This window comes from Pteropus vampyrus, unplaced genomic scaffold, assembly GCF_000151845.1.
Source record: "Pteropus vampyrus isolate Shadow unplaced genomic scaffold, Pvam_2.0 Scaffold306, whole genome shotgun sequence".
Taxonomy (NCBI): Eukaryota; Metazoa; Chordata; class Mammalia; order Chiroptera; family Pteropodidae; genus Pteropus; species Pteropus vampyrus.
Genome location: NW_011889087.1, coordinates 704613 through 727219, shown reverse-complemented (window position 1 = coordinate 727219; position 22607 = coordinate 704613). Strand labels below are relative to the sequence as shown.

The 22607-nt window shown below is 48.3% G+C and overlaps 1 long non-coding RNA gene across 1 annotated transcript; it reads left to right on the top strand.

The window, feature by feature from the left end:
- Positions 1–1716: 1716 nt before the first annotated feature.
- Positions 1717–4500, top strand: LOC111730303. Its single transcript, XR_002776630.1, has 2 exons — positions 1717–1756; positions 4135–4500. It is a non-coding gene; the product is annotated as an uncharacterized LOC111730303 (long non-coding RNA).
- Positions 4501–22607: the final 18107 nt, after the last annotated feature.

The following is a 22607-nucleotide window of genomic DNA, read 5'->3' as shown; positions in this document are numbered from 1 at the left end:
GAGCCTTGGGAACCAGCAGATTCCAAAGTATCTTCCCCAACAGATTTGCTTTTCCAGATCCTAGATCTCCCTCATGATTTTTTCCTACTCTTCAACTCAGCAAAAAATTGTTAAATGGCCACCATGTATAAGACACTGGGCCGGGCCCTTCATCACCTGCCTCTGTCGCCTGAGCTGGGCACCAGCCCAGGGAACATAGGACCCGGCCCAAGGAGCTCCTGAGTCCATGCAGGCAGCATCAGGGCAAAGCAGGAGGAGGAGGAGAATAGGCACACACACAAAAAAGGGAGAGCAGGGCCATGTGTGGCCTGAGGACACAGGTGGTTGTCTGTGGACAACAGGCCCCTGCACTCGGAGGAGAAATCCATGCTGCTCTCTGTCTTGCTTCTGAAAGGAAACCTTCCTGCAGAAACTGCACAGAGACTGTGGAAGCCTGCTGTGGAGCAGCAGGCTCAGCTGTTTGCTATGGCCCCTCTGTCAGACACATCACTCCTCTCTGGGGGCTGAAGTCAAGTGTCACCACGCAGAGTCAGCAGTCTGCACTTGAATACTTGGTCCGGAGCCCAGCTGTCAGCCCTGTCCCCACACTTGTCCCCGGCACTGTCTGGGCCTTTCGGAGCTGATCGAACTGCAGGGTCTGGAAAAGTACAGAATAATGCTAGGTCCTGCATACCATCTCCAAGTGTTTTCTTTTCTCTTAGAATTTTTAAGCAGCAGAAAATCGCAAAGCTGCAGAGCTGTCTGAGGCCCTCTCATCTAGTTGGAAAACCAGGCCATGGGTTTGCTGCGTGACCTTGCAAGACAACATCTCCCCGGACCTCTTTTTTCTCATCTGTAAAATTGGGAAAATGACCCCTGTGAAGGGTGATTTTTGTCAGTGTGGTCAAGGTCAGCATAAGTCTGGGTAGGGGGGTGGGGGGGCGGACAGTGACATCTCAGTCTATCCTTTGCTTCAGCTGTGCAGGTGCTAGCCAGGGGTCTCCACTGGTTAGGTGCAATCGAGAGACTTAGGCAGGTCAGGGGTTTTGGGAGCCCTGAATTTGCTTTATGGCTTATGATGTTCTCACACAGTTTGCACTGACTGGGCCTGGCAAGTCTGGGCAGAAGGGACAAAAACCAACCTCCTTAAAGTGATTTGCCTGAAAATTTTTACATGGAGACACACTGTTCTGAACACAGACCTGAAAATGCATTTTAAAAGGCTTTCTAATGAAGCAAATGCAAAACAACTCACGTTAGATAAACCTCCTTGGCAGAGCTATTGTGGGGAGAAGGGCGGCTTTCTCAGCCAGAGAAGGTGGGCCGAGGAAGAGGTGGGGGAGACAGTGCGGCCAGAGAAGGTCTGGTGAGGGCTGGTCTGGGCTCCCCTCCAGGGTTCACTATGACCCAGTTTCTACCCAGAAACCCCCATGCCCTGTTCTCTGTGATTTACACTAACTGCTTCTGAAAATTCTTAGACTATCCTCTAATTTAGGGTCTAAATGCCTCTAGGGGCTTCACTGATGGACTTCGGGAGATGCCAAATCTATTGATGTATATACAAAATTTCATGTGTGAAAAAATTTCTTGTGGCTGGGCTTCAATTTTTTTCTGGGAAGGTGTCTGAGTTTTCATCTGATTCTCCTCTGCAAGCGAGTGAGCGAAGCTTCATCTGTGTTTGCAGCCGCTCCCCAGCGCTAGCATCACCGCCTCAGCTCCACCTCAGATCATCGGGCATTAGATTCTCATAGGAGCGCCGGTCCCTGGTGCCAAAAGGGTTAGGGGACCGCTGTTCTAGACCATGCCGGGGGCAGGAGAAGGCGGGCAGCGCATGATTCCAGCTGGATCTCTGGGAATGTAGGCCACTCCCAGCTTTAGAGTGAGCTAGTGAGGGAGGCACCCAAAGGAAGATGGAAACTTGGACCTCAGAATGCATTTGCATCTATGAAGTCTGTTCCTCTGCTGGTCACACTCCCTGACAAGTAGCAAGAGCCCTCTGTGGATGGACCCATTCGAAGCCCCCGTTTTGCACCTGCGGTGAGTTTGGAACTGTGTTGGGTGTGAGGGACATGAGGAAAATTAGACACAGTTCTTACTTGCCTGCGTAGGCCTCCCATTTTAGGGGCTAGGTGTCCAGAGAAATTCTAATATGATAACATGTGCTATCAAGGAAGGTAAAACAAAGGCCTGGGCCACACCAAGAGAGAAAAGGTTCGCTCGGTCTGTAAGCTAGAAGGCCATTCAGAAAGGGAGTGGCATGGGCCTTCGGGTCAAACAGACTAGGGTATGAGTTCAGGCTGTGTGACTTCTGAGTATCTCAGTTTCCTCTTCAGTAAAATACAACGATAACTATTCAGAATTGTTGCAAGAGTCAGATGAAGTCATGTCCACAGAGCACATCAGAGGTTGGACTTAAAAGTGAGATTTGGCTTTTGGGAAGATCTAGGAGCAGCAAGGGCAGCGCGAGCAGAGGCTTGGCTCGGGAGGGTACTTTGTGCCCACTCAGCAATGCTTTCGCGCTGTGACTTGGAAAGATTCGCTTTTGATGGTCCAGCAGCATATGGATTCAATGATTCAGCAATTCTTGAATCGATGATGTAGCAATTTAAATGTTTGTGGGTACCAGTGATTAAGTAAGGGGATTGGGGTGGGTAGATGGGGGCTATCTCTTATCAAGCTCAGGTACACATATCAATTTTTACAGGAAATGTGATGCACAGGCTTCTGGGTTTACAGTGAGAGGGAGACAGGTCTCTAAATCATTTTATAGACCCTGAAACCATGACTGGAGGCTTCTCAGGCTGAAATACATTATGGGGGGGGTGAGGGGGGAGCACCACCTGTAATGCATCATAAATTGTGGAACTGTGGCTACTCCAGAGGCACTGGCAATACTCAGAGGGAGGAAGGAGGAAGAGAGCAGTGCAACAGGATCGTGTGTGTGTGCGTGTGCGTGTGTGTGTGTGTGTGCGTGTGTGTGTGTGTGTGTGTGAAGGGAGTGCCCAGGCGAGGGACAAACAGGCCGCCTACAGTGCAATTCCGCGATGTCAAGGGGGCTGAGGGAAGTTGCCTGGCTGAGAGAACTGCTCACATTTTCATGCTTTTGCAGAAAGGGCTGCTGGAGGTAAAGGATGCTGGGGGCTGGAGGGCAAAGGGCCTGGAGGTTGAAGCGCATTTCTAGGTCCTGGGCCTCAGCAGGGGAGTGAGGCATTTTTACTTCAACTCAGCCTTCCATACTGTGCTTCCGGTTGCTCTGAGGTGGAGGAATGATTAGGATGGTTCTGCAGGTGCGATGTTAAGATTGGTCTGAGTTCATTTGTCCATCTGTCTGTCAGTCCATCCATCCACCTACCCATCCATCCAACACATACTTTGTGAGTCTTCTGTGTGTCAGACACTGTACCAGGCACTGAGGAAACAGCCATGAAAAAGACCTGGTTCTCATGGTGAGCAGATCCTGGGCCCTCTTGCTCCCTCCTATTCCTGCTGGGAAGTGAGAACTAGCATTACTGTTGCAGCTATAAAGATGTTGCAGCCACAGAGTAAATATTTTAGGCTCGAGGCCCTAAAGTCTCTATCGTAGCCGCTCAACTCTGCCAGTGTAGACTGAAAGCAGCGACAGACAATATGTAAATGATGTGTGGCTGTGATCTAATAAAAGTTTATTTACATAAATAGGCTGGCTGTGGGTAGACCCCTGGAGAAGCACAGAACTGGGAAGGGCCTCAGAGACCAGTGGTTTTCACCCATGGCTGTATACTAAAATCACTCAGGGAGCTTTCCAACAAAATGCCCAGGTCTGGGCCCCACCAAGACCAATTTCATCAGACTTTCTGGGGGTGGGGCCTGAGCATAGGAGTTTATTCAAGTTCCCCAGGTGGTTCTATTTCGCAATCTGGATTGAGAACCACTAGCCCAAACCAACTGTGTCATTTTATATACCAGGGAACCACACCCCAGGGAGAGTAAACAAGTTGTCCAAGTTCACACAGTCAGTCCAACTTGGGGACTCATCCAAAGTGGTGAAGTGTCATTCGGATTTGATTGTTTAACTCTAGCCCATTCTCTATCCATGACCCAAGCTGCCTCTCGGGGCTGGAAGGAAGGTGTCTGCTGTCTGTCATCTTTGTCTGTAACTTCTCTCTCCTTCGACAGGTGGATCCCTGCAGTTAAAATTTAGATGGCCTGGTCTACGAACTCAGTTGAAGATGTGCTATCGATGGCACCCTGAGGACTCTCTGGAAGAGCAGAGTTTTAAGCTTACCAATTTTGGGAGGCAGCATAGAGGGCAGTCATAATCCCAGCTTCAGAAAGAACTGGAACTCCATTTACCAGCTGAATGCCTTTGGACAAGTTACTTAGCTGCTCTGAGACTCGGTTTCTCAATTTATAAGAGTAAGGGCAATAATACCTGTGCCTTGTGAGAGTGTTGTAAGGATTAGAAGAGATCATGTATATAAAGAGTTTAGCATCACTCCTGGCTAATAGAACTAGTTCTAATAAACAGAAGCTCTTACAGTATTTTTATTTCATCTTGGTATTAGATCCACTTCTGTACCTTCTGTAGAATTCTGGGTGATAGGCTTAGCAAAGTGAGAAGCAGGAACCCAATTGGAAGATAGAGGGCATTCTAGTCATGAGGAACGGTGGAGGAAAGGCCTTGAGGTGAGAATGATTGAGCTGTGCTGAAACCTGGCACTGAGATGTCACCACATCTGCCCATCTCCAGACTTGGCCTCCTAGAACCTCTCCCCCTTCTCCAGCTCCTGAGCTCAGCTCCGCTGCCAATAGAGTTCTCACTGCATCCTGTTGGTTTGGGGGGAGATAGCCTCAGTGTGAGGACAGGCATGCCATTTATGTTGGTAGCTTCCAAGGTGCCTAAGACCCTGCATGCCACATAATAGGTAGAGCTAGCCAGGCTGGAAAGAAAGTGACTTGTAATAAACATTAGAATAAGTGAGATGGGGTGGGAGCGGGGCATAGCAGGATAGCTAAGGTGCTTCCATTCGATACAGTGGGAAACAAGAAGGCATGGTTGGTCCAGCTGGGATCTGTAAACAAGAGCCATCCAGGGGTTTCTGGGGTCCCTGCACCGCTCCACCCCAAAGGCCGGCTGCTTTGGGAGGAGAGTCTCAGCCTGGCTGGGATGGAAGCACTTCCCTGTCCATCACTGTCACCCTTCCATGTGAGTTGTGCATGTAGCAGCTCCTCGCTCACTGTCAAGGCTTTGCCCAAGGTATCTGAGCCCGGGGCAGCCACTCTGCCTGACAGTGCTGGGAAGCCTGCCCAGGGCCCAGGGAGGGGGCGAGGAGGAGGGGATGGGCTAGGGAGACGCAAAGCCTTCTCTGTGTCCTCACATGCTGGTCTCAGCGATGGGAGAGCCAGTGGGCCTAGAATGAGACAGGATGTAATTAAGCTGGGGTCCACCCATCTAGGCCACAGGTGATCATCACTGCATTCAGAATCCTGATGCCACCCTTTGCATCTGTGATAACATAATGGTGTCGACAAAGTGCTTTTGCCGTGATTTAGCTCAGGCTTCTCAAGCCATGCTGTCAGCCTCTCTGCTTACTTTCTCAGGGCTCAGAGATCTTATCCTAGGTGGGCCACCCTGGGGAAAAGGTGTTGGCTTTTCAGTTCATGCTGATGTGTCCTAATCTATCCAGGCTCGGCCTACCTCATCAAGATAAAGAGACCGAAGGGTCTCTGTTCCTGGGCTCTCCTGGGCTCTCCCTGGGATCGAGGTGTCGTCGGGGTGTACAGGGAGCACACTGTGATTTTCCTCCAGGGAGGCAAACCCAGCCTGGAGGCTGCACTCATTCTTCAGCTTCAAGGTTCGTCCTCCCCCAAGGACTCCCTCCCAGGCTAGTGTCTGCTCTACCCTCGGTCCCCTGTGGGGTGGAGAGGCTGCAGAATCCATCTGGATACAGAGAGCGTGGGACTGATGTGCTGTTTTTAGTACTGTGGGAGAAGTCATAACAAAGGGTTGTAATTTCTCTGCAGTTTGTGTCCTTGATGAGGCATCTGTCATATGAACAGACAGAGCCTGTACCTGGAACCAGCCTCATGGGTGTGAATGGGTCTCAGGGCCCCTTCTGCTTCCCAGAGGCAGTTGGTTTTGCTATGAATTAGGGGGGCCGTTTAGGGTCCTTCTCTCCCTCCCTCTCTGGCTGACTCAAATGCAGCCTCCAGGCCCCTCTGCCTTGAGTGACACCTGCCCAAGTCTTGGTCACCTCTTGGTTAATCCTTTGTGTGAGCCAGGTGTTTTCCTCATTGCCACCCGTGACCCTCAGCACGTCTGGTCAGCTCAGTCCTGCTCTGACCCTGTGGTAGGCCCTGTACTATGTCCTGGAGATCCAGAGATGACACCTCCTGTCCTCAGGAAGCTGGCTGCTCGTGTGGGAGGGAAGGCTCAGAGACTCACGTGGGATGCTCGCGCTAATGGCAAAATGAACAGGGGGCCTCAGAGCTCACAGGAGGAAACCTTTATCTCTTGCGGTGAATGATTGGCAGAGCTGGAACTCGGACAACCATGGTGTTGCCCCAGGCCAGCCCAATATAAAGGGTGTGACATTGGGGAAAAAAATAATTTTAGATTTTGTAACAAAAACTGTTGCTACATTTACCTGATGACAGGACATGCCTCCTACCCAGTAAGATGCCTGATATGAAGAATAATTATTTAAATAGGAAGCTACTAGTGCATACTTAGTAATTTCTTGCTCCCTACCCCCTAGCCATATCAGGAACTGCCAGGCTAGTCTTTGTCTTTGCCCCAGGCATCAGGGTTGCCAGCTATGGTTCTGGTGAGTGAGGATGCTCCAGGAAGCAGATGCTGCTTGAGCTGAGTCTTGATGGGTGGGCAAGACTTTGCCAGGCAGGTGTTGGGTGAGGAGGGAGTTCCAGGTGGGGGATGGCAGCGTAAGGGTGTAAGTTGTATGTACATCCTGTCTCCCAGCCAGATTGTGTTGTTCTGTGTTGGAAGAAGATGTAAAACACAGTAGGGGCTCACACTGGGGACATAATCAAACCTCACAGCCCTCCCTGGACAGGCTCATTAGTTCTAGAATATCATGGCCCTTTGGATGGAAAGGATCAGCTGCTGCTGCTGCTATTTGGGGTCTCCCATTCTCTCCCCTCCTTCCCTTCTCTTCATGGGGCCAGACTCAGAGAAGGTTCTGAAGGCAGGGGCTCCCAACTGCCCTTTCATAGTACAACCGCTTACCCGGCCTGCTTCATTCGCTCGGCCCCTTGGACCATCCCAGCTGGCTGCTGCTCATGCAATTACAAAGGCTCCAGAGATCTTCTGATTCACTCACCCCTCCCTAACCTTCTGACTGATGGTATTCCTCACCAGGTGTGGAACACATGGGGTCTTGGATAAAATGAGAGGTTAAACATGAACATTCCTGGGCTGTCGAAGCTGGAGAATGATTAATGATGCCCCTCAAGAGGGATTGAGACATTTACATTTCTGTCCCGTGGGGGATCTGTTTGGATCAGGAAGTTACTCTTGCTGCCCAGAGAAGCAAATCAATCCCCTCCCATGCTCACCTACTGCTGAAGGGAGGACAGGCACGTGGCCTCTTGTGGGCGGTGCAATCACGGAGCCCCCAAGTTGGAGAGCTGAGCTGGTGCACAAAGAAGGGAACCACTGGCCCACATCCATCAGGAGCTGGTGTTCTGCAGACTATATCTCAGAGGGCACCAACCTGTCAGGAACATTGTTGCTAAAGGATCTGTTCTTACATGAACTTCGAGCAGCTGCAGATAGGATGAAAGAACCTGCAAATAGCAACAAAGGGCGGAGACAAAACGCCAAGCCTCAAATTTCCTGTATTGCCTAAATAGCATGGGGCCCCCAGAGGAGGCCCAATGTCCGAAAATTAAAGAACAGATTCTACTTCCACCAGGGAAATAACTGGAGCATCCTGCTTAGCCGATCCTGACTGTAGGTTTCTTATTAGCTGCTATGGTTCTTCATTACACTTGAGAGGCAGTGTAGGGTACTGGTGATGAGCTCTACCGTTTTCTAGCTGTGCACCCTCAGGCAAGTTACTCAGCTTCACTGGAACTTAATTTCCTTATCTATAAAGTGGAAATAATAATTGTGTCTACCCCATAAGGTTGTAAATATTAAGACCTTAGAAGAGGGCCTGGCACATAGGAGATGCTATGTAAGTATTGGCCAATAATGATAATAAAAATATTTTCTGCATATTTAATTGTACTGGTCTCCTATCCTAAGCCTAGAAGCATTCAGTCATTTGAAATATCAATTCTTTGTCCTTCTCTTGAAGTCCAAGTTGAAGAACATTTCTAGGTGTTATGGATACCTGGACTAGGTGGGCCCTACCTGACTTGAGAGCCAAGATTCTGGAGAAAGGTAGAACCAGGTAAGTAGCACCCTCTCTTTCCTAGATTCCATCCTTTTAAAGTCCATAATATGTGCTTGGATTCAAGTCACACAGACACAGCTCACCCTGGATGTTTGGACCAGGCTGAAGACAGCCCTGCATCCCCACTTCACAATTCTGAGTGTCTGCTTCTCTTAGGGGCATGGCAGAGAACCTCATCTCCTCTGCCAGAAAGCACTGGCAAAAAGGAAAGAAAAAACTTTCAATATCCGGCTGAGATGTGTTTCTTTTCCCTTTCCCTGTGCAAGAATGGGAAGAGCGGGTACAGGATGGATTGTCTGTCATCACCGCTCAAGGTCTAGGAGTTGGGGCAGTGTAGCATCCGTGCCCTGCCTGGTAGCTGAAGGTGAGAAGACACTGGTCAGGCAGCTGCTGGAGGAGAGGTGAGAGGAGGGGCAGATGGGGAAGGGGTGGTTTGAAGAGTGCGTCTGGGCCTTATCTGGACTCCACTGACCCTGCCTTGGGCAGTAGCTCCATAAGAGCTATCTGCGAGTACCCATGTGCTCAGGCAGAGCCCCTCGTCCTAGGTACTTTGTACTCTCATCTTATTTGCTGTATTGTAACCATTGGTGGAGGGGTGTGCTAGATTGTGTGGGCTACTGATTGTATCTGACCCCAAAGCCTTCCCACGCTCTTCATTGATCACACTCTGCTCTCCTAGCCATCGAGCAGATGCCCTTGTTTCTTGCATTTCACCCCTTCGGCCCACTTCTGATTCAGCAGCGCCCATGTTGGACAGTTCCCTCCATCTCAGGCAGCCTCCATCAAGGCCTTGAAGCCTCGGAAACTGGCTCAGCCCCTGCTAGGAGGCAGCCTGAAAGCACAGGGGAAGGGAAGGGGCAATCTTCAACCCCTGGGGGATAAGAATGGGGGAGAGAAGTATATCAGCCTCCTGTGCTTCAGGGGTCAAACCTGCTGTGTACTCCACATGGCCTCCAGTGCTAGCCAGCTTGATAAGCCGCCCTTGACAGGCTTTCTTGCCACCCTGTTTTGTTCTCCTTACTCCTGCTTCCTGCGGTTACTTCCCAAATTAACTACCTATATCCAAGTTGTCTCCCACTCTGCTTTCTAGGGAATGCAAGAGCAGATAGCACGTGACTACCTGTCCTGGCAAAGGTAATTGGTCGAAAAGATGGTCATGTGATCCAAGCATGGCCAATCAGGATGCTCCCCCCCAAACCAAGAAAGTCTCCTTTGTAGGAGCTACAGAGGTGTTGCCAGGGCCAAGCCCCTCAACCCATGGGGAATGCTGATCCGCTATGTGAGAGAGTGAGGCCCTGGTGAAAGAAGGGGACAAAAGCAGAGACGAGACAGGGCTGGGGAGAGTCTTGAGGTTTCGAGCCCCTAGTGTGAGCTCCCAAGGTTCCGGTACCTGTCACTCTTTCTCAGCACTGAGAGCCAGGAGCCTTCCCAGCAACCCAGGCAGTAAACGTCCTGAGGCTGGTGTGAACTGGGGTTCTGTTACTTGCAACTGGGAGAGGCCTGGCTAAGAGAATGCTTCTGTGTCCCCCATGGGAAGGAGAGCTCCCTGTGTTCCTGGGGTCCCCTCTATCACTAAGATCCTGGTACAGTGCATGAACGCTTCAGGTGCTCAGGAAGCTGGGCTGAGTAGATGAATGAAAAAAATGAATGAATGAGAGTGGATACATCATGTTTGCCCCTGCTCTTCTTTCTCCCTGCCATCATGGGCCTACCTATTGCAGCCTCTTTTCCTATGAAATGGAACAAGATAATTAAGCTTTAGATTGTACTGAAATTAAGACTGAAAAATTGACTAAATGATTCAGGTCTCTTGCGTGAGGAGAAAAGGTGGGGCAAAGGGAGAAAACTAAATGTACTTAGTATCTACTATAAGTCAGAATCCATTATTTCATGAAGTTTTGACAACAACCTGGCAGAGTGGGCATCATCTCTATCTTAAAACTGTAAACTAAAGCATGGGGTGGTCGAGCACTTTTACCAACAGTTATCAGTAGACCCGGAGTTTGATTTAAGCCATTCTAATAGGTAGATGTCCAGTGGTATCTGGTGGTTTTAATTTACAATTTCCATTTCCTAATGTTAAGCATCTTCTCATGCTCATTTGCCATCTGTGTCTTTTCTTTGGTGAATATCTGTTCAAATTTTTGTCCATTAAAATTTTTGGTTGTTTGTTGGGTTATTTGTTTTTTATTGTTTTTTTTATTTAGTTTTGAAATCTCTTTTTTATATTCTGGTTACCAGTCCTTTATCAGATATATGCTTTGCAGATATTTTCTGTTAGTCTGTGGCTTGTCTCTTCATTTTCATAATAGTATCTCTTGAAGAGCAGAAGATTTTTATTATGATATTGTTCAACTTGTCAATTTTTCTTTTATGCTTGGTCTTCTTTTGTGTCCTGGACCCAGAATTTGAACCCAGATCTGCGAGTGTTAAAGTTCTTTCTCTTATTTCATTTAGTGTCATGTCTCCTCAAAATCTACCCTCAGAGCACTGCCAGGCAGGGACCCCACTCCCCCAGAATAACCCAGGGTGTGTGCTGAAAATAGGGTCTTGGGTTCTTACCCTGTAGCAACTTCTTTGGTGGGCCCTGGGTAGACCTGGGAATATGGATACGTAACAACTCTCCAGGTGACTGGGTGATCAGCCAGCCGTGGAATGGGCTTTGATGCAAGGCCCCTGGCAGACCTGAGCCTTCAGACCTAGCTCCTTCTTGGCTTCTAGCTGGGTCCTGCAAACTGCTGCTGCTGGCGTGTTTCTCGGTCTATTTCTTATTGCGTCCCCTCCCCTTACTTCCTCCCCAGCTCCTTAGCACAGTATTTGACATTCAGCAGATGATCAAGACAGTGCTTCTGAACTAACCCTCCCTCCACCAGTAGAGAGGAGAGGCAGCCCCACTCCACAGCTGGCACTAAATGGAACCAAGTAGAAACCCTGTAATTACTGACCTTGGTATGAAGAGCTTGCTTGCAGCTTCCCTGAGCTGTGGGTGGCCAATTAAGCCAGTTTCCTCAACCTCCAGCCCAGCCATAGGGTTTCCCACCTGGAGAGATTGCTATTTTAAAGTAGCTCCAAGATCGGCTCATTGGAGTTGAGAAGGACACTTCTGCAAGTGAGCAGCTGTGCCAGCCTCCAAATAAAAGAAAACTGTATTCATTTGCAGCAGGGGGTGGGAGTGGGGAAATGGAGTGTGTTTTGGTTTAAGAGCAAAACAAGTATCTAGAGGCTTTAACAACTTTCTTTGACATGTCAGATTGTAACCTGCTTTCCTTGAGCAGATGGAGTTCTTAAGGGGCAGAAATGATGTTCTCCTCCAAACCGTGGACACCCAAATGGGGCAGCCAGTTAAGGGAACTCTTCCAATAACCCATGAATCAATGTTGTTATCCATATTTTACAGATGGGAAAACTGAGGTTCAGAGAAGTTATAGAACAGTCAGGAAGTGCTGGAGCCAGGATTTAGAATGTAGCTGAAGTTGAGCTACTGTAAAAAGAGGCCTTGACATGCAGTGGCTTGAAGAATGCGGATATTTATTTCTTTCTCATATAACAGTCCCAGGTCAATGGGAAAGCTCTGCTTCAGACAGTCACTCAGGGACCCAGGATCCTGCTATCTGTGCCTCCACAGGTCCCTACAACTGAGACTGGCAACCGTTTTTTTGTAAAGACCCAGATAGTGAGCATTTTAGGCTATGCCAGGCATATGGTCTCTGTCCTTACTAAGCAACTCTGTTGTATCATGAAACAGCCATAAACAATACGCAAATGAGTGAGTGTGGCAGTGTTTCAATAAAATTTTATTAACGAAAACAGGCTGGAGACTGGATTTGGCCCAAGGGCCATAGTTTGCTGGCACCTACCCTAGAACAGGGTCTTAAAGTGTAGTCTCAGGGCACCAGCAGCGTCAGCAGCCTCTGGAAACTTGTTAGAAATGCAACTTGTTAACCAGTCCCCAGACCTACTGAATTAGAAACTCTGGAGGTGGGGCTCAGCAATCTGCATTTTAGCAAGCCCTACAGGTGATTCTTATGCGTAACTAAGTTTAAGAGCAGCTGTTCTAGAGCCCAGCCTCTCAGCCCGGGCTGCACTTGAGCACTACCTGGGGAGAGTTAAAAGTTCTCAATGCCCAGGCAACTACATTAAACCCTCTGAGGTGGGGCCCAAGTATTAGCATTTTATAGCTCCCCAGCTTATTCTAAGGTAGAGCCAGCACTGAGAAGCACTGCTCTCGAGCACTGTTACCATCTGCTTGGTCAGAGCTGGCTGGCTGGCCGGCCGCCTGGCCTACGACCGCACCTGCCTCTCCAAGGGGAACACCCTGTGTTCCTTGAGATGCGGGTTTTGGTGTCTTCCTTTGTCTTACCTCCCAACCCCCTAGCACTCTGGCCTCTTTCTGGGGGACTCTATATGGGGCTCCATGGTATGGTAGGATCTTGTTTTAAGTTTGCAAAACTAACGGGGGTGGGCAGGAGGAGGGTATGACTTCTTGCGGGGTGGTGGGGAAGGTGAGAGGGTGTGGAATGGAAAAAAACCAGGAGGAAGTGAACCGGGAGAGGGAGGAGGGAGGCGAAAGCAGGAGGAGGACTCAGATGTGGAAGCACCTAGCACAGTGACCTGTCACTGGAGTTCAGTGAAGTCCAGTTTCCATCCCCACCCATGATGTAGGGTGACAAAGGGCAGTCTCCAGGTATCCCCGAGCCTTCCTTTATTCCACAAGCACTTATATGGCACTTACTGTGTGCCTGGCAGTATTCTAAGTGTTTTACGTAAATTAACTCATTGTAACCTCACAGCAACCCTCTGTGGTGGGGACTATCATTACCCCTGTTTTACATAGATGGGGAGACTGAGGCTTTAAGAGGTTGGGTGACCTGCACAAGGTTACCGGTAGTAAGTAGTGGAGCTGGGATTCAACTCAGGAAGTCTGGCTCCTGAGCTAAGCTGTTGGCTTCTATGTTCTGCTACTTTTCATAACAGCCACAGTGGTATTATTCTCATTTCACAAGGAAGAAAGTGAGGTCATGTATCTTGCTCAAGGTCACAGAGCCAGGAGGTGATAGAGGCAGGACTTGAACCCAGGTCTCTCCCAATGAAGCCCGTGGATTTGCCAGTTTGCCCCGCAGCCTGGTTTTGGTTCCCCTCCCATGTTCCCTCCATCTATCTGCCCAGCATATTCTGCGTTTGCACGTGTGCAGCTGACTCAGGGGAGCAGGGGAGCCCATCCTCTGGAGTGAAAAGGAAGATTTTATTTCTGTTCAGAGCCATCTCGGGTTGGTGCTGGGAGAGCTGCCAAACCCAGCTGACATACTTTTCCCTGCCAAAGCTGCCAAGTGGGTGGGCAGCCCCAGGGGGGCCTGGGGCACCCGTGACACCAGCTCCTCAGATCATTCTCGACACTCAAGGGAAAAAGGGCATGCCTGCTTCATCTGCCTAACTACAATCTCTTTTCCCCAGAGAGTTTACTGGTTCCAGTTGCTAAAATCTCTTTCTCACCTCCTCTCTGCTCTGGTCCAGAGCTGAAGCAACTCCAAGAAGCCATTCATTCCAGGCTTGCTTTTAGGCAGTTGTGGGAATCCTGGTTATTCCCACGGTGCAGGTTCAGCCCCTGAAGATGGCAATGCTCCCTCATCGGATTGTCCTCTTTTTGTGAGCCCTACGATTTCCCAAATGTACCTGATGATAAGAGTCACCTGGGGCACCTATCAACTATCTAGATCACGATGCCTCTGCTGTGAAGATTCTGATGTTGTGGGTGAGACTTGGGGCCCAGGAATCTGCCTGTTTGCAGGTATCCCAGGTGATTCTCATCACCAGGGATGATAGGAAATACAGGCAAAAAGGGACCCTATGGATGTGGAATTCTCCCCAATTTCAGGTGTCCTCAGATGTATGGCTATCTAATCTCCATTTAGCCAAATCCTCCAGATGCTAAGACGCTCCCCACTTGTTAGAAGTCCCTTGGCCCATTTGTTTCTGGTCTTGTGTAGGAAAAGTCAAAAGGCATTGGAGGGGAAATTTGTTTCAGGTGTAGTGGTTTTAAAATACACATTCGAATTTGATACTCCATCCTGAAGAGATGGAGGCTGATTCCCCTCCCCCCGATTGTGGGTGGAGACTTCGTAACTTCTTTCTAATGTGTAGGAAAAAGTGGAAATGGCATATGTGACTTCTGAGACGAGGTCATAAGAGGCCCTGTGGTTGTCTTCTCTTTCTTGGATTACTGGCTCTGAGGGAAGGCCAGCTGCCAGGGTGTGAGGACACTCAGGAAACCCAATGGAGAGATGGTCAGAAACTCTTGCGTGGTGAGAAACTGAGGCCTCCTGCCCAGAGCTGGTGAAGAACTGAGGCCTTGGACCCATAGCTGTGTGATAAGCCATCTTGGAAACAGATGCACCAGCCCCAGTCAAGGCTTCAGATGACTGCAGCCCAGGCCAATGCTTTGTCTACAACCTCTTAGAGACTGAGCCAGAACTCCTAAGCCAAGCTGTTTCCCAATTTCTGATTCATAGAAACTGTGAGATAATAAAAGTTTGTTGTTGTGAAATAATAGAAAATACATATATTGGTCTCTGCTGCCAGTTCTTGTCACAGAGCCCCTAAAATCCTTGTAATTTCCTAAGTAATAAGAGCACTAAGAGCATGTTTTGTTCTAATATTTTGTCTTTGTCCCTGGTTCTCAGATAAGTGTCTTGTTCTAATGAGGTAACTTTTGGTGGGCTCGTGGATAGTTTTAGGATGGGAACTGGGCACTGGAAAGACCAAGCCATGCTTCTCAACTTGGGGAGAGGAGCTAGAGATTGAGTTAATGATTGACCGTGCCTATGTGGTGCAGACTCCATGAAAATACGGGTTTGGAGAGCTTCTGGGAAGGGGAAACGCACCCAGGTGCCAGGAGGGTGGTGCACCCCAACTCAATGGGGACAGGAGCTCCTGTGCTCTGGACGCTTCAGGACCTCACCCTGTAAATCTCTTCATCTGGCTGTTCATCTGTATCTTTATAGTAACATTTATTATTGTAGTAAACCAGTAAATGTAAGTGTTTCCCTGAGACCTGTGAGCCATTCTGGAACCCAAGAAGGGGATCTCGGGAACCTCAAATTATAGCCAGTTGCTCAGAAGTCAGGTGACAGCCTGGGACTTGCAGTTGGCATCTGGAGCTGGGGAGCGGTCTGGTGGACTGAGCTTTTTAACCTGTGAGATCTGATGCTATCTCTGGGTGGATAGTGTCAGAACTGAGCTAAATTACAGGAAACCCAGATGGTATTAGAGAATTGCTTGATGTGGGGAGTGGGGGGAACCCTCACATTTGGTGACAAGGTGACGTGTAGTAATGAGAGTAAAGGAGAAATAGGAGTGTCTTTTTTTCTGTGCATGTTGTTTTAATTTACTAAATTTGGGGTAATTTTTTTAAATGCAACAATAGATAACTAAGATACAAAGCAAGAGCAGAAAATTTTATGAGAGGGTAGGTGAGAGGACTGAGGTACATGTGACACCCAAAGAGCTGCCACCACTTGGTGGACGGGGAACTCGAGTTCGTAGGGACAAAGATCAGTGCTTTAAGTGTCGTTCATTTGCGGTTAATGCTGCTCTTCTCCCGGTTGTGCACGTGAGGAACCTGGGACTCAGGGAGGTCAAATCACTTGAGGAAGGCTGCTGAGCTGGTTGGTGGTGGAGCCAGGATTTGAGCCCAGTTTGTCTGCCATCGTCTATGCTTTCAGGCTGCCTCAAGGGTCTTGGGGACCTTGGGCAAGCACCTTCCCTATTGAGGGCTTTCCCCAGAGCTCGAGCAGGCCCCTTGCATGCCCATGAGAAGATTGAACCTGGTGCTTCCTGGCCCAGGATGCTCTGATGCAGGTCTGTAAGCACTGCCCCAATGACCTCTGCTCTGTAGGGTGCCCGGAGTAGGGCAGCAATCTGTGCTAAAGATCTAGTGAGCCAAGGATGAGGAGCTGGAAGCTTGGCTTTGGGGTCCCCTGTGCGAACTGATAGCAGCCCTCGGCAATGACCCCCATCCCACCCCTGCTTTCCCCAGCTAGACACAGAGACACAGGTACCAGGCCTGTTTGTAATTACACTATCATCATCCTCTGTGCTTGGCCTATCTCCTCTCTTCACCTCCACCCACACAGCAGGCACTTGTTCAAGAAACATGTGCTCAGGGTGATGAACCTTGATGCCATCCTGTCGCCTAGAGCCTCAGTTGTGAGGTTCTCACCACTTACAGAGACATGATGTGGGGAGCATTGACCGAGGAGCAGACCCAGCCCTGGGGTAGGGGTGAAAGGCACTTTCCTGGAGAGTCAGATCAGAAGCACAGGGCTGGAAAAGTGGATCTTGAAAAATCTTCGGACGCTGGCTGCTTAGCAGTTGCCAGGGGTTCCCATTCGTCTCCTGGGGCCTTTGACATTACTCCTGGCATCTGAACTCTTTCTTCTGCTTCTCCTTCTGCAGGCCAGGACAGATGCCACTCTGAGACCCCTCTCCACAGCTCCATTCAGGCCTTCGATGGGACTCTTCTCAGCCACATCTCTGATTCACAGCTTCCATCCTCTAGCCCCCAATTCAGTCCCCTCCCCACAGCTCACACCCTCAGAGGACAGTCGAGCTGCCCCAGGGAGCTTCCTGCGGCCCCGCCCTCTTCCTGAAGAATCCATGGGCTCCTTGCTGCTTGCTATGAGGAGCCCAGCCTTCTCCCTTTGATGCTTTAGGACCCCCAAACTCTTCCCTGGGCCATGTACTGCACCACCCCCTTCAACAGCCTCTCCAGGTGGTTTGAGTCAGGGCTGAAACCCCTTCTGTAGACACCCCACTCCCCAGTACCCACCTCCCATCCTAGGAGTAAAGGCAGATGGATTAGGGGTACTGCACAGCTTGAGGGGCAAAGTGTGGGGACAGGCAGATAGAGCAGGCCCCAGGATGGACAGATGGACAAGGCATCCAGCTCTTCCCTTTCCTGAATGGCCACAGGAAGAATGAGGTCGCCGCCCCATGCCTCTTGCAGAGATGCTGAGAGTGTGAATGAGAACAGCTTGCGAGGGGCTCGGATGGGCACGGCCTGGTGAAGAGACCTTTTGTAACCTTCCGGACCTGGCATTGAACCAGAGAGCAAGTCACCTGACCCACGTTGCCCTGCCCTTTCAGCCTCTTTACATTCCAAATGCCCCTACACTCTGCAGGCACACTTTAATCTGGGGAGGGGACATGAATTTGCCTGGGGAAGGTGGGTGGTCCTGGGATTCATTGTGTAAAATTTTATAGGTCTGTGCACATGTACATTCCTTTTCCTGGAGTGTCTACGGCTTCTCAGAGGGGTCTGTGACCCATGAAAAGGGTCTACCTTGGTACTACACTATCCGTGCTGGGCTCACACGGATGTTTATTCCCAGTAGATCAGGTTTCCAAGTTTAAAGGCTTTGCATATTCACCCTGAAGAAGTGCTTCACTTTGAAACCTTAACACTTTGAAACCTTAACACTAAACCTACTTATGGAGGTTTGAGATGTAGCCAGGCAGGTGTGTCTTCCATCCTTCTCTTCCTCCCAGGTAGGCCTCAGTTCCCCTCTACCTAAAAGTGGACCAGCCTCATGTTACAGCCACACCCCAAGCTACAGGTAATACTCCTAGTGACAGGGAAGTCATTTCCCGCATGCAGACATCCTGCATCTCAGCAGCCCTTTCTCAAAGATTTTTAAAATTTTTAATTGAAATACATGAGCTTCCGCCTTATATAGGAGTTTTTGTGTGTTTCCTGGAACTGGACTCTGATTCCTAACCTGAAGTACAAACAAGGTTGTTCACGTGCTAATGGCCTTGATCGTGGCAAAAATGACTCTTGTTTTGGTCTTGTGGAAATTCCTCCTCAATCTTGTTTTAACTTGAATCTGAAAGCTGACCACACCGATGAAAGCAAAGAGCAGAAAAGGGGGAGGCTCCTTCAAGGATTGCCCTGTCTCGGGAGAACTTTATCTTTTTTTTTTTTTTATAGATTTTTTTAGTCTATGACTATAAATGTATCAAAGTTGGATGATGATCTTATGCTATAGAAGAGGTAGTGTTGCCTAGAGGTTAGGCACATGGACAATGACCCTGGTGGCATAGAGTCACTTTTTGGTGTATGGCTGAGAGACCTCTCTGCCTCTCAGGTGTTTTGGGAAATGGGAATGATTTTAGTAACTACATCATAGGGTTCATGTGCAAATTAAGTATTTAATATATTTAAAGCACTATGACAAGAGTCTTATACACTGTGTGTGTTAATGATTATTGTTGTATGTTTTAAGGTGGATTCTAGATTCAGAGAACTGAAAAGAATGATCAGCTCCCCAATTACATTTTGCCTCTAAGACACAATTAGTAACAATCTATTTCTAAGGCTTTGTTTTCTTTCCCTCACGAATGAATCCAGTCAACTGGCTCAAGACCAATAAGCACTCAGTTGAAGCTAAAGATTTGCTGCTTTCAACATCCTACTGATTTTCATCTTAGTTTCAATTGCATTGTTTGTGAAAATTTTATTTCTTATTACTAACACCTATACTTTTATTTTCCTGTTTTTGCTCATTTTTTACATCAGTAAACATATCAACATATTCAAATAATTGCACCAACATGTCTCATGACACAGGCCAAATAGAATGGGACTGTTGGCTGATGCCTTGTGTCACTTTACTTTTCAACAGGTTTGCCAGTGGATGTGCAAAAGTCCAAATTTGATGAAGGAAAATCAATTTAGGAATGTCAAAGTCCAATGTATGATGGTGGTGATGATTCGGAAGCCAAAGACCATTGAGGCTGGGGCATACTCTGGGGTCAAGTCATGATCTACTTTTTGAAAGGACAATTTGTCACCGTGGAGTTGGAGATAGTCATTCTTCACTTTAATAGCAGTCCCACTGCAAGAGAGCTGGCTATATAGCAACCCTTTATAACATGAGTCATATATTTTAAAAATTCCATTATGAAATTACGATAGTTTTCTACAGGAAAATGAATGGCTTTGAAAGTTTTGGTGATGGGGCCAGGTCTGTGTCATGCTGGGACTGTGGTGAGAGAGATTTGAGAGCACTTTTAATAATTGCTGTTCCTTCCTGCAGCAGAAGCTTAAAAGGCGGGAGATTCTTAAATGGAATGGTGGTGAGTTCTGCTGTGTACTCTGCTTAAGAAGTTAGGGGCCTTGATCTCTTCCCCCTTTGTTCTCCTGGAGAGTGTCTTGCCGATAACACTTACTAACATCTATATTTCTTTATCCCACATTTCTTTGTCTCCTTTTGTGATTGGGGCGGGTGAGATAGAGTTGGGGTTTCTCATTCTCTTTATAGTTAGGGTTTATATAACTCTGTTATTCTCCTTCTTTTAATGTCTGAGCACCATGTCTGGCACTGAAACACAGAAAGAGGCCTGCCGATGGGACAAACTTTCACACGTTGACAGGATGGCGTGTGTGCAGAAGAAACCAAAGGCCCAGAGTAGGGATACCATGACCAGATAGCACTTCATAGGGACAAAACGCCAAATTCCTTCCTTCTCCTCTTGTGGTAATGCCCCCCTGCTTTTTTCTCCTTTATTAAAAAGTCAAAGTCCAATGTATGATGGTGGTGATGGCAATGAGCTGTTTTGGTGAGGGGCTTGCTAAATTAAATTGATAAAGGATGACAACTGTTATCACGTCGAGGGTCATTTGGATCATATAAACATTTGTGAATGTTTTTTCTATTTCCATCCCCTACTCCAGTGGGCATGTGAGGTTAATAATGCCTTGTAAGCTTCTACAGGTCAGCCTGGCCGCCACTGTCCCTACACTATTCTGGGGACTCACTCCAAGGAGATCCCAGAGACTGAGGAGAGTCCAATCTTGTGGTCCTGGCCAGATGGGAATTTCACCATTGACTTTGCCATCCTTATGCTTCTTCAGGCTATAAGGGCTCCTCCTACTTTGGGGGCTCCTTCATGTCCTCAAAGTTCTCATTAGCATCAAGGTCTCATCAAGTTCTCAGATTAGGTTATCCCTACCCCCTCTCTCCTGGACTCCTGTACTGTTGTCATAGCTGACAGAGCAGGATGCCGTGTCATACTGCACCAGTGGGAATGGACACTTATTATGCTCAGCGCTTCCCTTTGAAAGCATCTTAACTCCGGAGTTCTGGAAAATAAGCTATCGCCTACCTTTATCAATCCGGGAACCTCATAATTTAGTCAAGTAAATTTACCTCAAAGAAGGTGTGATAAAATTGTTCAGGCCTACGTAGAAATCCGTTATGAGGCGTTCTGGCATTTAACATTTTTTTAAAAATTATTTTCTCTATTATGAGATTAATACATGCTCATTGCAAAGAATTTAAAAATACAGAAAGGTACATTGAAAGACAAAATCTCCCAGAATCTTACCTCTCAGAAATAACCATTATTAGAATTGAACATGCCACCTTTTTTGTGTGCACAACTATTTATACAATTAGGTGGCATTTTATGTACAGTTTTGCTTCTTGTTTTTTCTACTTTATATAATCGGAGCATTTCCCCATGTCATTAGCTACTCTTCAAAACCACCATTTTAATGACTATATATTATTTCACTGGTTGCACAAGAATTTATTTAGCTAGTTCTCTATTTGCAGGCATCTAGGCAGTTTCTTAGTTTTCATGTTTATAAATGATGCTGTGGTGAATATTCTTGTCCAGGAAATCTTTATTTGGGTTTCTGATAATTTCCGTAGAAGAAATTCTCGGAAGGGAAATTACAGCATCTCAGATCTGCTGCTTGGTACCTCTCTCCTTACAGATGCATGTGAGGTCAGTGGCTCATGTCCCCCGCCCCACCCCCACCCCCCTCGGGTGGCCTTTGCTGCCTCTGAGGTCAGGATTGGCGGATCTTTAGTCATGCCAGGGAGCAATGCAAAGGGCCCCCCCCACCCCCGGCAGCCTCCCCGAGGTATTTACCTGAACCTACTCCATGCAAAACAGAGCTTCCTCCTGCAGGAATCATTTCATAATTAACTTAGAGACTAAAGCATGTTTAATTAACCATGGAAACCCTCCCGGCCATCTGCCTCTGTTTTTATTTTGAGGAAGATAGCAGATCTCTTTTCCCTTAGCTCCCTCTTTTTGGGAATGGAGCTCATTTCCAGCATCTTGATTCTTGTATGGAGCAGGGCCCCTGCTTTGCTGGTGGTACCCCAGAGTGGCAGAGCCAGGGGTTTAGCTTCAGGTGGCTGCCGGGTCAGAGGCAGTGCAGGCCCCTGACTGGGAGCCAGCTAGGCCAGTCAAAGGCAGCACCTGCTGTGACAGAGCACTGGCCATTGGAGGGTCCCGGTCTCTACCTCTTGGCTGCTGTCCTACAATCACAGGCCTGTGGAATATTCACGCTCAGGACACCAGGGTGAGCTCAGGACATCAAGGGGAGCTCAGGACATCAGGGGGTACAGTGTTGGAGCAGTTTAAAAGGTGAAAAAAAGCACTCCCAGGTCACCTCTTCCTAGACACTCACCCAGGTCCCTGAGCATGCAAGGGAGACCCAGGAGATCTTGTGACTGGCCTGTAGTCACACAGCTGGTGAGTGAGCATAGAGGCTAAGATGGAAACACTAAGTGCTTTGATCTGAATTGCTAATATATCAAAATGTCTTTTATTTCCATGGTATTCCTCAGAGGGCCCTGACTGGGAGCTCACTGACGAAGGGAATGCTCTAAGGCTTTTAACTTCATGCTGTAACCCCAGTTCTAAAAAAAGGACCTCACTTATACTAGTCGGTCAATATATATTATCGCATTCGATGAGACTGAATGTAGACACAAGTGTGATTGTTTCCGTAGCTTCCTCCCCTCCTTCCCTTTCCTTTTTGCAGGAAGTCGTTTGTGATCTGGAGGGTGAATGTCACGTGTGCCTCTCCTTCCCTTTCCTTTTTGCAGGAAGTCATTTGTGATCTGGAGGGTGAATGTCACATGTGCCTTGGGATGGTTCCCGAGGGCTGCCAGGCTGGCCATGTGCCCCAGATCCTGGAGCTGTCAGCAGAGAAGGGGATCTAGCCCACAAACCCTGGCCAGGTAACATTACCTTTAATAGAAGTGCAGACAAGCTTGGAGGGAGGCTGGGGATATCCACTACCTTGCGCTTTGGGGACAAATCATTTCCACCCTCTAAGACTCATTTTCTCCTCTATCAGATGGGGGCAGTTTGACTGGACCCTTCCATCCCTGGGCTCCATGTCCTGTGACTCTATTTATAATAACCACT